At 38.0% G+C, this 22,125-nt stretch overlaps 2 long non-coding RNA genes across 2 annotated transcripts; one reads left to right on the forward strand and one right to left on the reverse strand.

Moving 5' to 3' along the window:
• The first annotated feature begins 15,823 nt into the window (after positions 1 to 15,823).
• On the forward strand, positions 15,824 to 17,933 carry LOC136775668 (uncharacterized). The gene is made up of 4 exons (XR_010822976.1): positions 15,824 to 15,958; positions 16,036 to 16,637; positions 16,727 to 17,365; positions 17,917 to 17,933. It is a non-coding gene; the product is annotated as an uncharacterized lncRNA (long non-coding RNA).
• A 2,327-nt stretch (positions 17,934 to 20,260) lies between these two features.
• Positions 20,261 to 21,475, reverse strand: LOC136774204 (uncharacterized). Its single transcript, XR_010822754.1, has 3 exons — positions 21,252 to 21,475; positions 20,658 to 21,162; positions 20,261 to 20,390 (listed from the first exon to the last, which is right to left on the reverse strand). It is a non-coding gene; the product is annotated as an uncharacterized lncRNA (long non-coding RNA).
• Positions 21,476 to 22,125: the final 650 nt, after the last annotated feature.

A 22,125-nucleotide genomic window follows, 5' to 3' on the forward strand; every position in this document is an offset into this window, starting at 1 on the left:
AAATCGACCTCCAAAATATAACCCTCGGGATGATCCGAGGGTATAGCGGAGACATCGAGATTGGCAGCGTCCTCGATCCATCGGAATCCATGGGTGGGCAGCGGCTGACACATTGCCCACCCATTCAGATTGTTTACGTCGTAATACATGAGATATTTCGACGGTTCCGCCGGATCGTAGTCCCGCATGTACCGATTGTTGGCCCTCTCGTAACGATGGGAGCACTGACTCAAACCACCGCGTATACCGCGCTCCACGAACAGCAAATATCCACGTCCGTGAAAAGCTCCAGCCTGATTCCCGTATGCTTCAACATCGCGTCCCAGGTGAAGCCCGGTAGCGTATAATAATGGGCTGGATCCAACTCATAATTTAGCATACAACTATCGTGAAAACTTTCGAAAACGTCGGTCAACAATAGGACATCGGTCTTCAAGTATAGATCACTGTACTCCCCAAGTGTGCGCATCTGGAATTTGGTCCAGACCTCTACGGCATGATTGTATGCTTCCTCGCTGATATCGCTGTCGGTCAGTCTGTTGCGAAACGACTGGCGCGGTGGTAAAGCCGGTGGGTAGGAGAATGACCTAAAGATAAAATGTCCTAACGATAAAATGACCTAAAAACGCTAACTTCACGTTGGTTAAAAGCCGGTATTGCAGATTACCGACCGAAACGTCCGAATTTCCTAAATTTGAGTAGCTGGCAACGCTGGACTGTCAAACGTCAGTAAATAGAGACAGAGGTTATGCACAGTAGGGAAAAATTCTGGACCTGTCAGATAAGTATTTTAAATGAATAAATGAAAATGAATGAATTACTTTGTGGGTATTTCTTACATTTTACAGAAGAGCTACGAGAGGAAACATTTAAAATATTATGATGTCATGGAAGATGAGGATGTATTCATAGAATTTGCTAAGCAACATATTTTGAAATATTTAAGAGCCGACCCACAATAGGATTATTTGTTATCCACACTGACAGTCTTTGGATAAACGAGAGAGAGAAGGTTATGCTGCTCGAATAATGTTAGGATATTAATACTGTGCCTGGATTGCATATTGCTGCCAAACAGTTTTTGCTTTAGCAACCTTCGTGTTGAATAATGCCTATAAAGAAGGCATGTTTTCAAGAGGTCTAGTAAATAGGGGAGATCGTTTTTCTCGTGTAATTTTGGTAGTGAGTATAAACTTAAAACTTTTCAATCTGGAACAAGCTTATGCAGGATTAACGCAAATTACTTGTATAGTTATTTGAGCAAATAAATTCTTTTTAGAAGCTCTATCAAACATATACCTTTTGCTTGGATATAATGTTATATGTTTTTTGTAGATTTGTTGAGAAGAAAAGATGTGAGATTACCTTTCGAACAGTCTTTGGAAACTGCAGAAGCTACCTGACAAATATGGTTGCAATCTCACTGAGGTAAAAGAATGAGATATCTTGGTGAATTTTGTAAAATACAATTCTATAGAAATGTCCCAGTTACTTTTGATAAGAAGAAAGACCAATTAATTTTATTGAAACAATCTGTGTATGTGCTATAATATTTATTACTTTTCTTAGATACAATGATGAAATAAATTTCTGATTGCCTGGCCTGTATTGTGGAGAACCTGATTCAGAAATAACTACTACTAGACTCGAGGAATCGAATATAAACCTTACTAGAAGAAATTGGAATATTAATGTAAAGCATTGCATGCTGTGCATTTCTCTCAAATAGAAATTATTCTTTCTATCATGATAAATACTTCATAATTTTAACTGAACTTTGTTAAATGACTGTTTCAATTTTTCATATTATTCTGTAGATTTCACAATTTACCTGATGGAAGAAAAATATGATTAGAGGAATTCTAAACTACTAATAGAAGCATTATAAATTTCCAGTGCTATTATTACACGAATTTCCTGAAATAGCTGCCTATAATTGGGGATATACAGAGTGTCCACATTTTAAATGTTGAAAAATCAGGAATTTTTGGTTCTAAAGTAATGACTTAAAAAGACCCTCGATTAAAAAATACATTTTGTGCATTAAGTGGAACTTAGAAGAGTGTTTGCAGATTAAATTTAAAAAACGCATGTTCCAATATTTATAATTGCGGTGTGGCAAATTTATGGTCAGATATATATGAAGGCAAAAGACACAAAGGTTCTTATATATCTGACCATAAATTTGCCACACCACAATTATAAATATTGGAACATGCGTTTTTTAAATTTAATCTGCAAACACTCTTCTAAGTTCCACTTAATGCACAAAATGTCTTTTTTAATCGAGGGTCTTTTTAAGTCATTACTTTAGAACCAAAAATTCCTGATTTTTCAACATTTAAAATGTGGACACTCTGTATATCCCCAATTATAGGCAGCTATTTCAGGAAATTCGTGTAATAATAGCACTGGAAATTTATAATGCTTCTATTAGTAGTTTAGAATTCCTCTAATCATATTTTTCTTCCATCAGGTAAATTGTGAAATCTACAGAATAATATGAAAAATTGAAACAGTCATTTAACAAAGTTCAGTTAAAATTATGAAGTATTTATCATGATAGAAAGAATAATTTCTATTTGAGAGAAATGCACAGCATGCAATGCTTTACATTAATATTCCAATTTCTTCTAGTAAGGTTTATATTCGATTCCTCGAGTCTAGTAGTAGTTATTTCTGAATCAGGTTCTCCACAATACAGGCCAGGCAATCAGAAATTTATTTCATCATTGTATCTAAGAAAAGTAATAAATATTATAGCACATACACAGATTGTTTCAATAAAATTAATTGGTCTTTCTTCTTATCAAAAGTAACTGGGACATTTCTATAGAATTGTATTTTACAAAATTCACCAAGATATCTCATTCTTTTACCTCAGTGAGATTGCAACCATATTTGTCAGGTAGCTTCTGCAGTTTCCAAAGACTGTTCGAAAGGTAATCTCACATCTTTTCTTCTCAACAAATCTACAAAAAACATATAACATTATATCCAAGCAAAAGGTATATGTTTGATAGAGCTTCTAAAAAGAATTTATTTGCTCAAATAACTATACAAGTAATTTGCGTTAATCCTGTATAAGCTTGTTCCAGATTGAAAAGTTTTAAGTTTATACTCACTACCAAAATTACACGAGAAAAACGATCTCCCCTATATACTAGACCTCTTGAAAACATGCCTTCTTTATAGGCATTATTCAACACGAAGGTTGCTAAAGCAAAAACTGTTTGGCAGCAATATGCAATCCAGGCACAGTATTAATATCCTAACATTATTCGAGCAGCATAACCTTCTCTCTCTCGTTTATCCAAAGACTGTCAGTGTGGATAACAAATAATCCTATTGTGGGTCGGCTCTTAAATATTTCAAAATATGTTGCTTAGCAAATTCTATGAATACATCCTCATCTTCCATGACATCATAATATTTTAAATGTTTCCTCTCGTAGCTCTTCTGTAAAATGTAAGAAATACCCACAAAGTAATTCATTCATTTTCATTTATTCATTTAAAATACTTATCTGACAGGTCCAGAATTTTTCCCTACTGTGCATAACCTCTGTCTCTATTTACTGACGTTTGACAGTCCAGCGTTGCCAGCTACTCAAATTTAGGAAATTCGGACGTTTCGGTCGGTAATCTGCAATACCGGCTTTTAACCAACGTGAAGTTAGCGTTTTTAGGTCATTTTATCGTTAGGACATTTTATCTTTAGGTCATTCTCCTACCCACCGGTAAAGCCGTCTCTTCCAATCGAGCCTCACTATCTATATAGTCGTAAGGAAAAATATCTTTCCTCGTAAGTAAGTTAAACTGCTCGACGCTCAAGGCCGAAAATTGTGACCTCAAATTTGTCAGCTGAGATTCCGCCAAGTACGAGCTAAATTTGTCCAGACTGGAGGCCATAAATTTGAACGAATCGATAAATCTCAGCCGTATATTATAATTTCGCAAATATTTGGTGAATGAAATGTATTTTTCCTTATGTACAGGCAGCAGATATACCGATCCCTCGTACAAATTAGCGATCGTCTCGGGAATAAAATGCGAATCATAGCCGGAAAAATGGTGGAAAATCACTGGAATTACATACGAATCTTTAAAATTGAAATTACAATTATTGTGAGCCGGTCCTCTGTATCTGCCGGTCAGTTAATCGTGATCGCGAATTCGAAGTTGATTCGGAAGAAACGGCTTTTTGCATATATGACAATTGGGGTCATTATAGTGACGCGATCGTTCGGTAAGACTAAGATTACGCATGGGCACGATAGTCCCTAGTTTCTTGCTTGCGATGCGCGCAATGACCTCGAGCTCGCGTACGAACCATTCGATGCAGTCGGTACCCCGATGAGCATCGTATCTCGAGAGTGACGCATCGCGAGCACTTTTTAAATAATAGCCTACACTTATAGGTTCATGTTTCTGATAAATATTACTACTGTTCGATTGCTCAACTTTTGATAATATGCATTCGAGATCCGCGTATACGACGAATGTCACTCGCTCCCCATTTTTGATGTTCTTGAAGGAAACCCAGCAATCCTCGGACTCTCTCGGTAGCATCAATCGGAGATTATCGTTGAGCTGCGCGCAGTCCTGCTCAAGCGACTCGAGCCTCTCCACTGTGCGAATGTATTGGAGACATCTACAAAAAAAAATATATAACACATATGCAGTTATATTTGTATCATTATTAATACATACCGATCGCATAAATAATGTGCAATTTTGTTCTTGGTGAATTGGCTTCGCACTAGTCTCGAAAGATTTCTTATGCACATAAAATGTGCAGCTCCCTGTTCATCGTTGACGAGAAAAAGATTAGCATGCCTCGATCTCTTCTTCTTCGTCAGCTGAAGAGGTACAATTCTGATTTTTGCTTCTGTATTTTGCTCTTTATTCTCCAAGGTAGAAATGTTGACCGACACGTCATTATCCGTCTCGAATTTCGGGATCTGTTTTAGCGTAGTCGGAAAAGTTATGCTACCGACGTCTAAAACAGTACGAAAATGTGGATAGGAGGACGTGCGCTTTGGATTAGCCGTAGGTTTAGCCGGATAGAGTGCCACCGTCACGGACCACGCGAAACATGCATTATCACTAGTTTCCAAATTTATCAGAGCTTTCCTACTTGCGATAGCAGGTGGTAGATTAATTCTACAACCAGCGTGCAACGGGTTAAAACGATTAATGTTAACCAGTAAATAATGGATATTTTGTAAAGCCCATCCACTATCACTCTCTTGAAATTCACTTAATTTTTTCATAACAACGTGTAAAATATTTTTCCTATACCAATTACTAAAATTATCAGTTTTTTAAAATATTGCGTTAGTCGTACTAATGTTTTCTTCATCACTATTGTCCTTGCAGATGAATTGTCCGTTAAATACACAATTAACCTTAACACTATTTACAATAACAAATACCTTATCTATACGCACACGCACTAATACTTCCGCGTCTACTAAAAAATCCTTCGGCTCTATATAATTACTATTAACTACCATACCGCTGCATATTCGACTTCGAAATGCCGAATCAAGCTCCTCCCAAATAAGTCCTTGTATGTCATTGCTACAACCAGCACCTGATTTAATATAATTCAGTTCTCTCTTGGCTCGTAGCAATAGACACTTTATACACGCGATTTCGGCGAAATTCTTTTGACCCGTTCCAACGGGCAAAGCTCGATCCGCGTTGCTCAATCGTCGAATATGCTCGCGACATTCCAGTACTCATGCATCGTATTCGTTCGCACTATTAATTGTAAAAAACTTTCTTCGGAATTCAGTAGACATTTTTGTTTCTTAAAAAATTTAAGATTCTGTCATACGGTAGGCAACAATAAATTAATAATTGTGAATGTGTCTCTCGCGAAGGGTAACGCTCATATATAGCGAATAGAAAATGGGAGTAGGGGTATCTACACATCCCATTGTTTCGTCCGAGATGCAATCGATATTCTTAGATATACATTGTTATCAATTTTTTCACAGAATTCATTTATTTCTTTGATCATATACAGATTTCATATAGTAGACATTTTGCAGTGAACATATACCATAATGAGTCATACACTTGGGTAACGGTGGTTCGAAATTTTTCCTCCCTCTAAGAGTGAACTTACCCCACTCACACTCCTTCACATTGTATATATTTTCTAAGTTGCAAATTTTTCTCAACCAATCATATTTCTCCCGTCCTTTCACGAAAATCCAATCCTCCTTCTCCTCCTCGTATGACGTTACATACTTTCTTATTATATCTTTATACTTGTAATAAGGTGAATGACCGTCGGTCCAATTGAATCCATGGCGATTAAAATAAAGCCAACTTAAAAAATAAAAATTATATACAGAACATTATATTTTTTATCGTTTAAGAAAAGACTTATTCTGTTCTCTCTCGAGATCGCTCAACCAAGCTTCTTGAAATGGTGGTGAAAATAGATTGTGATACACTTCATTATCACGCAACACCGCAAATTCTTTAACTATAAAACTTTTGTCGGTCAATACAAAACCTTGAAAATCAACGAATGTCGGTGTCATTATCGTCAGTCGCTGGATGCAATACTGAACGATCTTTTTTTTGTCGCATTCAAGAAATTTCTTTTCTCCCTCCAACACGGGGACATATATGCTAAACGTTTAAAAATTCAATGTTTTTTTTCCCATTGTGATTGTTACCTATAGTTTAATCACAGTATAATACAATAGGAAAAAAAATATCTTACGGAGATTATGCAGAGGGTATATCTTTCTTTGATTAGGAAAAAATGGACTCCTTATCAAATGTAACTTTATATTTTAAAGTAACGATAAAAATTCTTCCTCTCTAAGGGGATTGCTTCGGAGCTTCATTTCAGTGTTTTTCTTCGTCGAGAATAGCGAGAGCGCAACAATGCATAGAATAACTCACATAATGGATATAGAAGGTTTCTTAGTTTATAAGAAAGAACTTAAATATAAAGATATAGCTATAATTGATTTGAAAAGTAACCAAATTTCTTACGCATCTTTTCGTTTGCGTGACACTATTAACAACCTTAGTAAGAAAGACAAAAAAATTGTGTGGTATTTGCTCAATATGGTGCATGGTATAAAATACAGTGATACGTGTTCGAGATTGGGAGGGACAGAAAATGTTGCGAAGTAGATTCCGCATTTCTCTGTTATATCTCCCATCTCTATTGCGCTCACAATAGACGGCTAGACCGACAGCGTCTAGCCGCTCTATCTGTCTCTCTCTCCGCGGCGCGCTTGCGCGTCTTCTGGCCCTGGCGCGTCGCGGCCGCGAAGCGACACTACTTGCGCGCTTGGCCACTAGGTGGCCAGCGCCCGCGGCAGCTCTCTCGCTGGCAAGATTAGTGTCGCGTAATTATATAGATAGGTCCTTGATAAGGACCCATCGCACCCTCGCCTTGCTCGACAGCTGTGTAGCAGCAGCAACCGCAGCAACGAAGCAGCTTTTGTTCGCCTCCACGGCACCTAACTGACGCCTCAACGGCAGCGCCTCCACTTGGGCAACTTTTTGGGATACTTTGGTAAGTATCAACCACCACCCACTGCCTACCAAGAGGGGACTACCCCTCTGCGGCACATTCCTCCCTCCTTAAGGGAGATTTCTCCGGGGACTGCCAGGGAGAAATTCAACCCTCTCCTTCCCCTCCACACTGCCTCCGAGGACTACCTCGGACCCAGTGTTCCGACCCCCAAGTCCAGGGCTCTCGACGAGTCGGGTAGTGGGAGGGGTAGAATTCACCCTAGGGGTTGGGGTGGCTCGGAGCCACTAGAGCTCTTGGAGAAGGCGGCCGAAGGGCAAGGGGACTTCCCCTTCCCTAAAACCACTTCTCCAACTTCGCTTCCACCCGGGGCTGCGGATTTTACTAGGGAATACCCTAGGGAAATTGTCCAGTCCGGGAGCTTATAAGTCCGCGCTCCTTTCTGGGGAATTCTAGTCTCTGGGGTTCTTGGGAAACTTCGTTTACCGAAATTCCCTAGAATTTGACGACGACAAATTCCCTAGGAAGTCGATTATTTTTAACTTAGCGGTTCTTTTGTAAAAATATTGTAAACTTTTGTATATATTTTATTTATTAAATAAAAACTCTTTTACCACATAACCTGGCTTTGAATACTTTATTTTAGAATAAGGCCTTCCTTTCTGACCACAGGTTCGGAGCCAACTTGAGGCACTGTTTCGCACAAATTTTTGGTCCTTCGAGCCGGATATCCGGCAAAAAACGTTCGAAGTGCATCAGTGTTTTTAAGTTGGAGATTCTGACTGGGTTAAGATTGTGGTTTGTTCTGGAATAGAGATTCAAGATGACTACGCCTAGCTCAGGGGAATTACTAGAAGCGATCAATTACGTGCCCATGATTCGGGATGAATTCGTTCGGTTGGTCGTTAACATTAAGAAACGTGGAGTACGCAACTTCACCCTCCCTTTCTTGGAGGATAGGCTTGCGGCCGTCGAGAAGTGGCTTAAGGTGTTGCATAAAACTCACGTTAAGATCACTACTCATACTAAACCGGCTGAATTAGCTAAAATGGATTACGTAACCGAAAGCTGGTATGAAGCGGCCCTTGATGCCCATAGTGACGCGGAAGAATACATCCTAGGACATTTAGATGAACTTCGCTCCAATCAGGTGATGCCAGCATCAGGTCCCACGGCGCCTTCAGGCGAAATAAACCACATTAGGCTTCCAATTATCGATTTGCCGAAGTTTTCCGGGGATTATTTAGAATGGAACAACTTTTATGAAACATTCAGTTCCATTGTTCATGAAAAGGCATATGTCTCCGGGCGAGACAAGTTCCACTATCTAAAATCTTGCTTGCAAGGTGAAGCGGCTACGGTTATTAAATCTTTAGCGATCACCTCCGAGAACTATGAGATAGCATGGGACACTCTAGTAGCTAGGTATACTGACAGACGAATGATCACGGATACGTTCTTGGACCAGATCTCGCAAGTACCCACGCTTCGGGGTGACAATTTTAAAGTTCTCAAGGAAGTTAGGGACTCGGTCACGGTTGCGCTCAACGCCCTCAAAACTATGGGTTACGGCGTCGATCATTGGGATCCCATCATTGTTCATTCACTGAAGAACAAACTGGATGACACCCTCCGCTTGGCCTGGGAGATGTATCTGGGAAGCAGCAAGGATTATCCCACCTTTCTTCAATTTTCGGAGTTTCTAACGCGTCACATTAACTCTTTGCAATCATTAGGTAACAAACCTAAAACTTCCAAATAGGAATCGGGGAGATCCTTGAAGTCACACGCTACTAGCGTGAATAGTACCGGTTGCGCTCACTGTGGTAGTAACCATTTCTTGTATCAGTGCAAGGACTACCTTGCATTGACCCCTCAGGCCCGTTCAAAGTTCGCATTTTCACAGAATCTTTGCATCAACTGTTTGAGGCCCGGGCATAGTTGCTCCAATTGCTCTTCCTCGTCACGATGCAGGAAATGTAGTAAAATGCATCATACTTTATTACATTTTGACAAATCTGGCACCGGGGGGAGCAAGGCACGGGGGTCTACCCCCGCGGTCAACTCCTTTCCCGAGCCAGAACCCTCTAGCTCGAATACTACAACACATCTTAGTGTTTCCGACACCCGATCAGTGCTTTTGGCCACCTTTTCTGCCAGAATCGAAGCTCATGACGGTTCTCGTATTAGAGTCCGCGGTTTAGTTGACACGGGCTCCGAAACTTCCTTTATTTCGGAAAATCTAGCTCAACAACTACAGGTATCACGAAAACGTGTCAACGCAACCATTCATGGCGTCTCTCTGAATTCGGCTCAAAACGTTCGAGCAGAGGTACAGATTACACTTCATTCTCTATCACGACACGGTGTCTCGTTGGACGTAACTGCATTGATCTTACCAAGGATTACTCAGTATATGCCTCCGACTTATTCTCCGTCGTCCTTTCCAGCACTTAGCAAAATTGATCTGGCTGATAACTTCGCTTCAACCAGGGCTCCAATTGATGTGCTCATTGGTGCAGACTATCTTGCAGCATTGATGGAAGGCCCGTACATGCATTCTCCTGATCATACGTTGCTTGCTCAGCGGACTATTTTTGGGTGGATCGTTTCGGGGGTCGTACCCAAGGCTGGTCGCTCTCATAGTGTCACGGTGCATCATTGCTTTGAGGTAGAAAAAACTCTTCGCGACTTCTGGGAACTGGAAGAAGTTCCGGAAGTCAAACCCATGTCCACAGAGGACTCCCTCTGTGAACAACATTTTGTGAATACGGTATCACGCACCTCTTCAGGTCGTTTTGTCGTTGCTTTACCTTTTCGATCCGACATCGAGAAGCACAGCTTAGGTTCTTCCTCTCGGGTAGCAGAGAAAACCTTAAAACGAATACTTCGGCGATTGGAAACCTCTCCAGAACAAGCTGAAAGTTATTCTCAATTCTTACAGGAGTATCAAGTGTTAGGACATATGTCTCCTGTTCCTTTGAACTCTGATTTTCGCGTCTTTCTGCCTCATCATGCAGTTTTTAAGACCGAGAACCAGAAAACAAAGATTCGCGTTGTATTCAACGCATCTTCTAAAACCTCTACTGGCGTCTCGCTTAACGATACGTTATTCATTGGACCCAAGCTCCAACAGGACATCACACGGATCCTAATGAATTGGCGTTCCTTTCGATATGTAGGCGTCACTGACATTGTTAAAATGTTCAGACAGATTCTTGTGCGTTTTGAGGACCGCAAGTATCAGAACATTTTATGGAAGTCTGATTCCGGTGAGCTTCAGGCCTTCGAACTCAACACGGTGACCTACGGTACTGGACCGGCACCTTTCCTATCCTCGCGAGTTTTGCGCGAATTAGCTTACACGGACGGAGCTAACTTCCCTCTCGCGCAGGATGTGCTATTAAATTCTACTTATGTAGACGATATACTTTTTGGGGCCCATGACTTACAGCAACTTAGTTCGGTCAGGGAACAACTCATCGCTCTACTGGCAAAAGGGGGCTTCTCCTTAAGCAAATGGGCATTCAATCAACCGGGGTCTTCCCCGCTTGAACCTACCGAGCTGCATTCTTTCTTTGAGGATCCTGCTGGATCAAGTAAAGTCTTGGGCATATATTGGGATCACGGGGATGATAGCTTCCGCTTCCGTGTTTCTCCTTCACACATTGGTGTACTAACCAAACGCATCCTCTTATCAGAGAATGCTAAGATCTTCGATCCATTGGGATGGATTTCTCCAATAATCATCACTCTAAAGCAGTTAATGCAATCCACCTGGTTGCTTAAACTCTCTTGGGATGAAGAAATTCCTGAACCTATTAAGTCAAAATGGCTCAAGTGCTATGAGCATCTCCGAGATTTACAGACTTTACGGATTCCACGGTGGACCGGACAATCACTGACTACTGGAAAACGCGAATTAATTGGATTTTGTGACGCCTCAGAACTTGCGTACGGCGCAGTCGTTTATGAACGCCTCACTGATGAGGACGGTAACCTCTCGGTACATTTAGTGATGTCCAAAACAAAGGTCGCTCCGATCAAGACCACTTCAATCCCTCGTCTGGAGTTGGTCGCAGCTGCCCTTCTAGTCAAGTTATTGGTTCACGTCAAGGGAAGCTTGGTCGGGAGTTGTGATGCGATTCGTTGCTATTCGGATTCGCAAGTCGCTTTAGCCTGGATAGCAAAGCAACCTGTGCATTGGAAGATGTTTGTGGCTAATCGCGTTTCATATATCCAAACGCATTTATCGGAAGCCAGCTGGCATCATGTACCCACTAAGTTGAATCCTGTAGACTTGTGCTCAAGAGGAACCAGTGCTCAACAGTTATCAGAGGACTCACTTTGGTGGCACGGGCCTGCTTTTCTCCGTGAGCACACCGCAAATCCCGTTCAGGTCTTTGAAACCGCGGAAGAAAGTCGGAAGGTAGCGTTAACCGCTCAATTCGACACAACTGAGTGTTGGTTTTTTGATAAGTTTTCGTCTTGGTCTAAACTGGTCCGAGTTATGGCCTATGTTCTTCGATTTGTCCAGCGGACCAGGAAAACCGGCCAATGGGAGGACTCCCTCCTGTCTGCATCGGAAATTCGCAGTTCGATTGAAGCCTTGGTAAAGGCTGTTCAACGAACACACTTCGCGAGCGAAATCTCAGCCTTGAATCATGGGTTACGTATACCGTCGCGGTCAAAGCTTCTTTCCTTACATCCGATCATTGATTCACAAGGAATCCTAAGAATAGGGGGGCGGCTTCGGAACGCCGAAATTCCTGAACAAATGAAACACCCCATTATTCTTCCGGATTGCCACTTAACGGCCATGCTCATTAGGCAAACGCACCTAGCTACACTTCACGGGGGGCTCCAACTAACTTTGTCCACGTTGCGACAAAAGTTTTGGGTCGTGAATGCGCGAAATCTAGTAAAATCATGCGTTCACAAATGCGTCACGTGTGTTCGCGAACGCGCTAGACTCGGTAACCAGCTTATGGGATCACTCCCTGCCGCTAGGGTTTCGCGAAGCTTCACTTTTGAACACACCGGAGTAGACTATGCTGGGCCTTTCTTTGTTAAATTGCATCACGGTCGTAACGCAAAATCCATGAAATGTTACGTGGCAGTGTTCGTATGTCTATCTACCCGTGCTGTTCACTTGGAACTCGTTTCTCGATTGGATACCGAGGCCTTCCTCGCTGCGCTGTCTCGATTCATTTCTCGTCGTGGAAAACCCGCCGTTATGTACTCAGACAACGGCCTTAATTTTCAAGGAGCGGATGCGGAACTAAAACGCGTCTACCGATGTGCCTTAGAAGCCGCCCGCGCTCAACCCACCGAGTCCATCCGTGAAATCGAGTGGAAATTCATTCCGGTCGCTACTCCCCACTGGGGCGGTCTTTGGGAAAGTGCTGTAAAAAGTATGAAACACCACCTGAAACGCTCCCTCGGAGTTTTCGTGCCTAATTTCGAGGAAATGACCACACTACTGACTAAGATTGAGGCCTGCCTAAATTCACGACCTATATCGCGGTTACATGATGATCCAGAATCGTTGGACGTACTCACTCCGGGGCATTTTTTGTCAGGACGGGCGTTAAATTCCCCACCTGAATTATCCACCTTGGATTTACGAGAATCATCATTAAATCGTTGGCAAACCGTAAATCGAATCACCGAGACCTTTTGGAAGAAGTGGTCTTCCGAATACTTACACACTTTGCAACATAGACCGAAATGGCAGAACTCTAACTCGGAATTCGGTGAAGGAGATTTGGTGCTTGTCAAAGTACCTAACAATCCTCCCCGTATGTGGACCTTGGGGCGGATTCTCAAACTAGTTCCTGGGGTGGACGGAGTAGCTCGCGTAGCTGTCCTTAAAACCGCGAGAAAAGAGATTCAACGGAGTCTCTCGCAACTCTGTAAACTCCCCTCTTAGCCCTCACTTTGGGTCGTATCAGGGTCTAGCTTCACCCTACTTTCCGGCATCCTGGGACTCTTCAGGTTGTCATCTCTCCTTCTCAAGCTTCCTGGGACTCTTCAGGTTGCTTAAACTTTCTTTCCCTGGTTTCCTGGGACTCTTCAGGTTACCACCTCCTCTCTCGGGCGTCCTGGGACTCTTCAGGTCGTCCTGTTTCCTGTTCCAAACCTTCAGGAACACTTTATGATCTCCGCCATGTCTTTTCTTCCAAAACTCCCTCGATACTTACTGAGTCTTCGTACTCATCATTTGCCTTTTTGGTGCAGCACGATTGATCATGGCGGACTATCCATGGGCCCACCTCTTGGGCGTAGGGTACGAGGACGAGGGGGACGATGTCCTCGAATTGCATGCCCCCCGGGAGGAAGCGGAATTTCTACGGCTGTTCGGCCACGTTCTCCCGGCGGGGCAAAAAGAGAAGCCACCACCACCGCCACGGAAACCACCATCGAACCCGCGACGTCGGAGGCCCGTGGTTGCCGCCCAGAAGCGCATTGCCTCGACGAACTGGGCTGGGAGAGTCTTAGACGATCCCAGCGCCAGGGAAATCGAGCGCAATGCGCAAAAAATAATTGTAAGAGCCTTCGGGCAGACAATAGAGGTGCCGCTCTATTCGGCCCTTAAACTTCGGCGGTGGAAGGCCTGGGCCCCGCAGGGCAAAATCACCCTGCGGTGGTCGCCGGCCTTAGAGCTTCACTCGGCCAAGCTCCATATGAAGCCATGTAAATAGTCGTCTCGTCCTTATCTGTTTTTATATCTTTTATTTTATTTTTTTTGTTGTAAATAAATTTGGTTTAAACTGATTACACTCTTTCTTCCTTGTTTTGACGCCATCGCGTCAACGGGGGGAGTTTGTTCGAGATTGGGAGGGACAGAAAATGTTGCGAAGTAGATTCCGCATTTCTCTGTTATATCTCCCATCTCTAGCCGCTCTAACTGTCTCTCTCTCCGCGGCGCGCTTGCGCGTCTTCTGGCCCTGGCGTGTCGCGGCCGCGAAGCGACACTACTTGCGCGCTTGGCCACTAGGTGGCCAGCGCCCGCGGCAGCTCTCTCGCTGGCAAGATTAGTGTCGCGTAATTATATAGATGGGTCCTTGATAAGGACCCATCGCACCCTCGCCTTGCTCGACAGCTGTGTAGCAGCAGCAACCGCAGCAACGAAGCAGCTTTTGTTCGCCTCCACGGCACCTAACTGACGCCTCAACGGCAGCGCCTCCACTTGGGCAACTTTTTGGGATACTTTGGTAAGTATCACCCACCACCCACTGCCTACCAAGAGGGGACTACCCCTCTGCGGCACATTCCTCCCTCCTTAAGGGAGATTTCTCCGGGGACTGCCCGGGAGAAATTCAACCCTCTCCTTCCCCTCCACACTGCCTCCGAGGACTACCTCGGACCCAGTGTTCCGACCCCCAAGTCCAGGGCTCTCGACGAGTCGGGTAGTGGGAGGGGTAGAATTCACCCTAGGGGTTGGGGTGGCTCGGAGCCACTAGAGCTCTTGGAGAAGGCGGCCGAAGGGCAAGGGGACTTCCCCTTCCCTAAAACCACTTCTCCAACTTCGCTTCCTCCCGGGGCTGGGGATTTTACTAGGGAATACCCTAGGGAAATTGTCCAGTCCGGGAGCTTATAAGTCCGCGCTCCTTTCTGGGGAATTCTAGTCTCTGGGGTTCTTGGGAAACTTCGTTTACCGAAATTCCCTAGAATTTGACGACGACAAATTCCCTAGGAAGTCGATTATTTTTAACTTAGCGGTTCTTTTGTAAAAATATTGTAAACTTTTGTATATATTTTATTTATTAAATAAAAACTCTTTTACCACATAACCTGGCTTTGAATACTTTATTTTAGAATAAGGCCTTCCTTTCTGACCACAGGTTCGGAGCCAACTTGAGGCACTGTTTCGCACAATACGGGATTCGAGAAATACGAGCAGGAGGATGTTGAAGATTTTATTAGAGATTGCTTAACCTGCGAGAATCCCGTAGTAGCCTAGAAGGGGGGGAATATGGAAAAAAATATATTGAATAGGATGAATGTGGAAAATATCGATACGGCGACATTTTACAGAACGGTTTAGAAGTTTTCATATTGAACGGTTGGCAACAAAGATGGCGTAATGGAAAAAACATAGATTGGAAACTGACTATTGAAATTGCTATATCATTTTAAGTATGTGTTAGTATTGTGCGACATAATTGTTTAAATGGGTTAAGTAAGAAGTAAACACAAATTTTTTGAGCAAAAGTGATTTATGGTAAATCATAACAACTGATTAATTAATCAAAAATGGATCAGATAAGTTAATCCCTGTTTCAGTTAATATATCTATTATTACATAAACTATATAAAGTGTAGAATATATTTCTTTGTTAAAAAGTTTATAAATTTTACAGGTTAATGGATAAGCAAAGGGATTTGAAGTATTGAAATGAATCCAGAAAATTATTATTTCTTTTTATTAATTTTTAATGTAAGAAAATAAGTAATATCTTTTTAATGTATATTATTATTAGCTAATAATTTACTCAATTTTGCTTAAATTTACAGATAATAGAACACTGAAAGGGGAGATGAAGGTGCCATAAAGGAACAATGGTGACATGAATACAAAGAAAAAGAACTGAGAGAATAGGATTCATAAATCACCAAAAGGGCAAATTAAGTAAAAACGAGAAGTTTTAATTAAAAAAGACATAATCTACTCATAAGAAAGCCATTCCAACCAATACAATGTCTACTGTTAAGCAGTGTTCTCAGTGCGTACAAAGAATGTGGAAACTTATAATGCCTGAAAATCAGTTAAGTATCCTCCGCAGTGTAGTTGCTTTGCATGTATATGTGTGCGTTTGATGTAATTAATCATACAATTATTGTGCTGAAAATGTACTTTGTTTCTTTGTAATAATTTTCTTATAATTAGATTTACAAAATGTATGGCTAATCCTCTTTTGAATATGTAATATATAGACCATGTAAGTTTTCAGTTAATGAAAGGACGTTGTTTCAAATATGTGAATCAAAGGCGATTAAATTAAAATTGAATTAAAACATCTGAAAAGCAAAAACTTACGCTTGCTTTATTTAAAAACAACAGCTATAGGATGCAAAGATTAAGAATAGGTGGTGAATCTAGGAAGGAATTGTGTACGGTATGCTTCAACTTATTTATGAATCTACAACTATATATTAAAATTTGAAAACTAATTTTCTTTATGAATAATCTACTGTTTTAATTTAGAATTTCGAGCCGAGTAATGTACCAGAATATGAAAGCAAAATATCAAATACAGAGAGGCGAGTGGATGAAAGAAGTAATTTGGCTCTCAATAAAGGAGAACAAAAGCTTTCTCTTCTAAAATTATTGGCTTAAAAAATAGAAGACAAGTGTTTTGAAGTGATAATTTTTAATTGGACATGAACGCAGCTATTTGTATAAGTAAAACAGGAGAAACGTCAGATAAGCTAATATTTGTTATAATTAATACATCTATTGTTAATGTAATGTAGAACGAATGACTTTGTTAAAATATTTATAAATTTTACAGGTAATTCTAGGATTATCGAACATGATTCAAATTCTGAGATAGCAAGAAACCTGGCCTTGGAATCTGCAGTATATTTTTAAAACGCTACTATGGAAATTATGCTCTACTATTTCTTGACCAACTTTCTAAATAATTGGACATTGAAAGAGGAGACGAAGATGCTATAGTGAAACAATACTGGCATGAATACGAAGAAAAGTAATAGAAATAATGAATGATATAAATACACCAGGAGATCATTTTGACAAAAAATTAGACATTTTAATTGAAAAATTTACTTTTCTCATAAAAACATCATTGGAACGAACGCATTGTGCTTATCAGCAAACGGTGTATGTATCAAATCATTATAATAGTTGCTATTATAGTAATATATTGAGTTATCTTAAAAAACAATGTCATAAATATAAAGCTTTTTAAAAGTTTTAAAATAAAAAAATAAGTATTACTTCCACAAAACATTTTAATTACTATTGTTAATAACAACAAATCTTATCTCACTATTATAATTTAAGTACAAATTTTTTAAAGAAATTAATTTATTCAAAACTTCTATTTCTTTATTACTGTTTATTTTGATAATAGGCATTGTTCCATTTTGTGTTTTAATTGGTGTTTCTTTATTCGCTATATTTATATTATATAATGTCTGTTTCATATTGTTTTTTTCAGTTTCTTTTAAATATTTTATTTCTTCTGTTTCATCTAATATTTGCAATATACATTTTTCTTTTTCCATGATGTTAGAGTTTTCTGTGATATCATCTATGTTTTTATATATTTTATTAATCTCTTCATTTCTTTCTTTTGAAATCTTGTTTATCTCTCGTTGTTTGTAGGTTCCAGTTTTTATGCTGTGTATAATATTTCTGTTTTCCTTTAGTAATAGCTTGATTTGGCCTGTAAAGTGTGAAAACGCAACAAATCTTATGAAAAAGGAAATAAAATGTATTACTTTGGTACCAAAATCTACCTAATAATGAGAAGGATTCAAAAATCATGTTAACCACATAGGAAATGTCACCTACTAATAGAGAATAGGTATAAACATTATTTGTATTATATATTATAAAAAATATTCTTACTCAGGAAGAGGGTAGGGTGAGGAGCTTTTCCTAAGCTTTTGCTTAGTACACTATGATAATTGTCACATTTATTGTTTGTCCTATGTTTCAATTTGTGAACTGAAAAATTTTCTGGGCCTATCTTTTTTAGCCAAAATTTTTCAAAATATGCAAAATATAAGTTGAAATAGGATCCAAAACGTTTATTAACATCAGTTTTTAATAAATTAAAAACCTCGACAATTTGCTTTGCTGGTAATAATGCTAAAGATATTATTTTCTTTATGACTATGAAATATTCGGGATAAGTGAGCTTATTTTTTTTTCTATTGATTATGTTCAATGATTGCGCTTTCTTCATTAAAGCCTATGAAACAATGTATCATACAACATGAATCAAATTTCTAATATAAATAATAAAGTGATATAGTCGAGATAAAATGAATTTTTTGATTAATGTATTACATACTTGAGCAAAATGGAAGAAGCAGTGCGTAGTTTTTATATTTAGATATACTGTTCTTAAAGAATTACTTAAACCTATTTCATAATCTGTCATTGCTACTTTAGGATGTAATTGAGGGAATTTAGATTTAAAGAAATTGAAAACTTCTATATAGTTTTCTTGCATTTTGTTATTCATTATGATCCACATGCATGGTAAAACCTGTTGAAAATATGCAGAAAGAATTGAATATAATATAAGAAAATATTGTTATTTAAAGTATCAGTATATCAGATAAAATACGATTATAAAATATAAATTTACTTTATCTGAATCATCATCAATGCTAATTAGCACAGTTATTAACTGCAAGTTTTTATCTTTTAAATTTGGGACGGATTTAAATGTTCCATCGATAAAAATATTTTCGCCGTTTATAGTATTAATAAATTGCTCATCATAAAAAATGAGGCTATAATAATTCAAATTTTGTATAATTTTAATACTTATTGTATAATTCTCAGTATTATTTCTGTATTTTAATATATCTTTATTTCTAATTAAATTTTCTCCCAGTTCTTTTAGTGTTCCATTGTTTAATTTAATATTCTGTATATTTTGTGTATTCTTTATATATCTTTGTATCGTTCTTCTACACGAGGGAAAATTAACCACATTATTCATTTCTGGCTGACTGTTTTAAATAAAAAAAAAAGTTATTAATTATGATGTTTAGCTTGGAAATACAAATATAATTACTTCGTTATTGCAGCATTGTATAAATCTTTTGGTTTTGTTCCTCGTGTTTGTGTCATTCCTAAGACATTTTTGTAAAATTCCCTTTTCTTGTTCTTTTTTTCATCGGGCTCATGATTATGCGATCCTTCTGAACTTTTAAAATTATTGTCATGAAAAATGCCATGAGCTTTACAACCTAACTGTTTATATTTTATACAGTTTAAATATCTAAAGATATATTCAAATTTTTATAAGTAACTTAACCTTTATTTATTTTTTTTAATAAATAGAAAACTTACATTCTTTCATTTTTCGTCTTGGTAATATAGTAACGAAATCCACCGAACATCCAAATTTTTCGGCTAGATTTCGTGTTCTTTGGGTTATTCATCTTATGTGAACAATTATAAATGTTAACTATAAATTTAAATTCAGGCAACTGTAAACATTAACTATATATATTCGGTATATATAAGAAGGGGCAGAGAAAGAGGGGTTGAAGAAAGTATGTACAATATGGTTCAGAAAATATATATTTTAAATAAATAAAACAAAAATATGCATAAACGTCTTAGATACGTATTCATTTTGAATTTATTTTTAGATCATTTTTTCGATTAACATGACATATATATATTTTTTTTAAATGAAAATTTTGATAATAAAAATTGCACAAAGTTGTAGTCGAACATATAATTTTTAAAGTTACAAAATGTTTTTCAAAAATGACTTTAACAATAAATATACCGATGAATTTATTACATCCATATATTTACATTTGAAAAAAATCTTCTGCACGCTAAATAAAGGCTATAATTTGATGTAAAGAGTAAAAACCAATGTGCAGAGCCCTGTGAGATGCATCTTATAATATATATATAGGATAATATTATTTTCGTTAATCAATCAATCATGTATATCAAAAGTATTGCTTTCAAGCTCAAAGGTAATAAATTATAATGTAAACTATTTTTAAGTTTCATAAACATTATCTTGAGTAAAATAAACTATTATTGTCTTTTCCAAAATAAAGGGCTTCGATTATGTACTTTTTAGTCTGTATTTCATTTTTGGTTTTTATATTCTAGTGCATCAACTGATCTCCAAAACCTAAAAAAAAAAATTGAAATTAATAATGCATTAAAAAAATTTGATCTACGACATTAAGGCAAAGAACCAGAAATAATTCTAAACATCAAGTACATTGCTATGAAAAGTTAATTATTAATACTGATTTGCTAAGTTTACAGATTACTTCTGGGTTGGAATACAATAAACTGACTTTCTCATGAGAAAAGTAAATTTTTCAATTAAAATGTCTAATTTTTTGTCAAAATGATCTCCTGGTGTATTTATATCATTCATTATTTCTATTACTTTTCTTCGTATTCATGCCAGTATTGTTTCACTATAGCATCTTCGTCTCCTCTTTCAATGTCCAATTATTTAGAAAGTTGGTCAAGAAATAGTAGAGCATAATTTCCATAGTAGCGTTTTAAAAATATACTGCAGATTCCAAGGCCAGGTTTCTTGCTATCTCAGAATTTGAATCATGTTCGATAATCCTAGAATTACCTGTAAAATTTATAAATATTTTAACAAAGTCATTCGTTCTACATTACATTAACAATAGATGTATTAATTATAACAAATATTAGCTTATCTGACGTTTCTCCTGTTTTACTTATACAAATAGCTGCGTTCATGTCCAATTAAAAATTATCACTTCAAAACACTTGTCTTCTATTTTTTAAGCCAATAATTTTAGAAGAGAAAGCTTTTGTTCTCCTTTATTGAGAGCCAAATTACTTCTTTCATCCACTCGCCTCTCTGTATTTGATATTTTGCTTTCATATTCTGGTACATTACTCGGCTCGAAATTCTAAATTAAAACAGTAGATTATTCATAAAGAAAATTAGTTTTCAAATTTTAATATATAGTTGTAGATTCATAAATAAGTTGAAGCATACCGTACACAATTCCTTCCTAGATTCACCACCTATTCTTAATCTTTGCATCCTATAGCTGTTGTTTTTAAATAAAGCAAGCGTAAGTTTTTGCTTTTCAGATGTTTTAATTCAATTTTAATTTAATCGCCTTTGATTCACATATTTGAAACAACGTCCTTTCATTAACTGAAAACTTACATGGTCTATATATTACATATTCAAAAGAGGATTAGCCATACATTTTGTAAATCTAATTATAAGAAAATTATTACAAAGAAACAAAGTACATTTTCAGCACAATAATTGTATGATTAATTACATCAAACGCACACATATACATGCAAAGCAACTACACTGCTGAGGATACTTAACTGATTTTCAGGCATTATAAGTTTCCACATTCTTTGTACGCACTGAGAACACTGCTTAACAGTAGACATTGTATTGGTTGGAATGGCTTTCTTATGAGTAGATTATGTCTTTTTTAATTAAAACTTCTCGTTTTTACTTAATTTGCCCTTTTGGTGATTTATGAATCCTATTCTCTCAGTTCTTTTTCTTTGTATTCATGTCACCATTGTTCCTTTATGGCACCTTCATCTCCCCTTTCAGTGTTCTATTATCTGTAAATTTAAGCAAAATTGAGTAAATTATTAGCTAATAATAATATACATTAAAAAGATATTACTTATTTTCTTACATTAAAAATTAATAAAAAGAAATAATAATTTTCTGGATTCATTTCAATACTTCAAATCCCTTTGCTTATCCATTAACCTGTAAAATTTATAAACTTTTTAACAAAGAAATATATTCTACACTTTATATAGTTTATGTAATAATAGATATATTAACTGAAACAGGGATTAACTTATCTGATCCATTTTTGATTAAT

The sequence above is a fragment of the Prorops nasuta genome, unplaced genomic scaffold, assembly GCF_024137725.1.
Source record: "Prorops nasuta isolate Cenicafe-Biocafe unplaced genomic scaffold, Cenicafe_Pnas_1.2 PNAS00001, whole genome shotgun sequence".
Taxonomy (NCBI): Eukaryota; Metazoa; Arthropoda; class Insecta; order Hymenoptera; family Bethylidae; genus Prorops; species Prorops nasuta.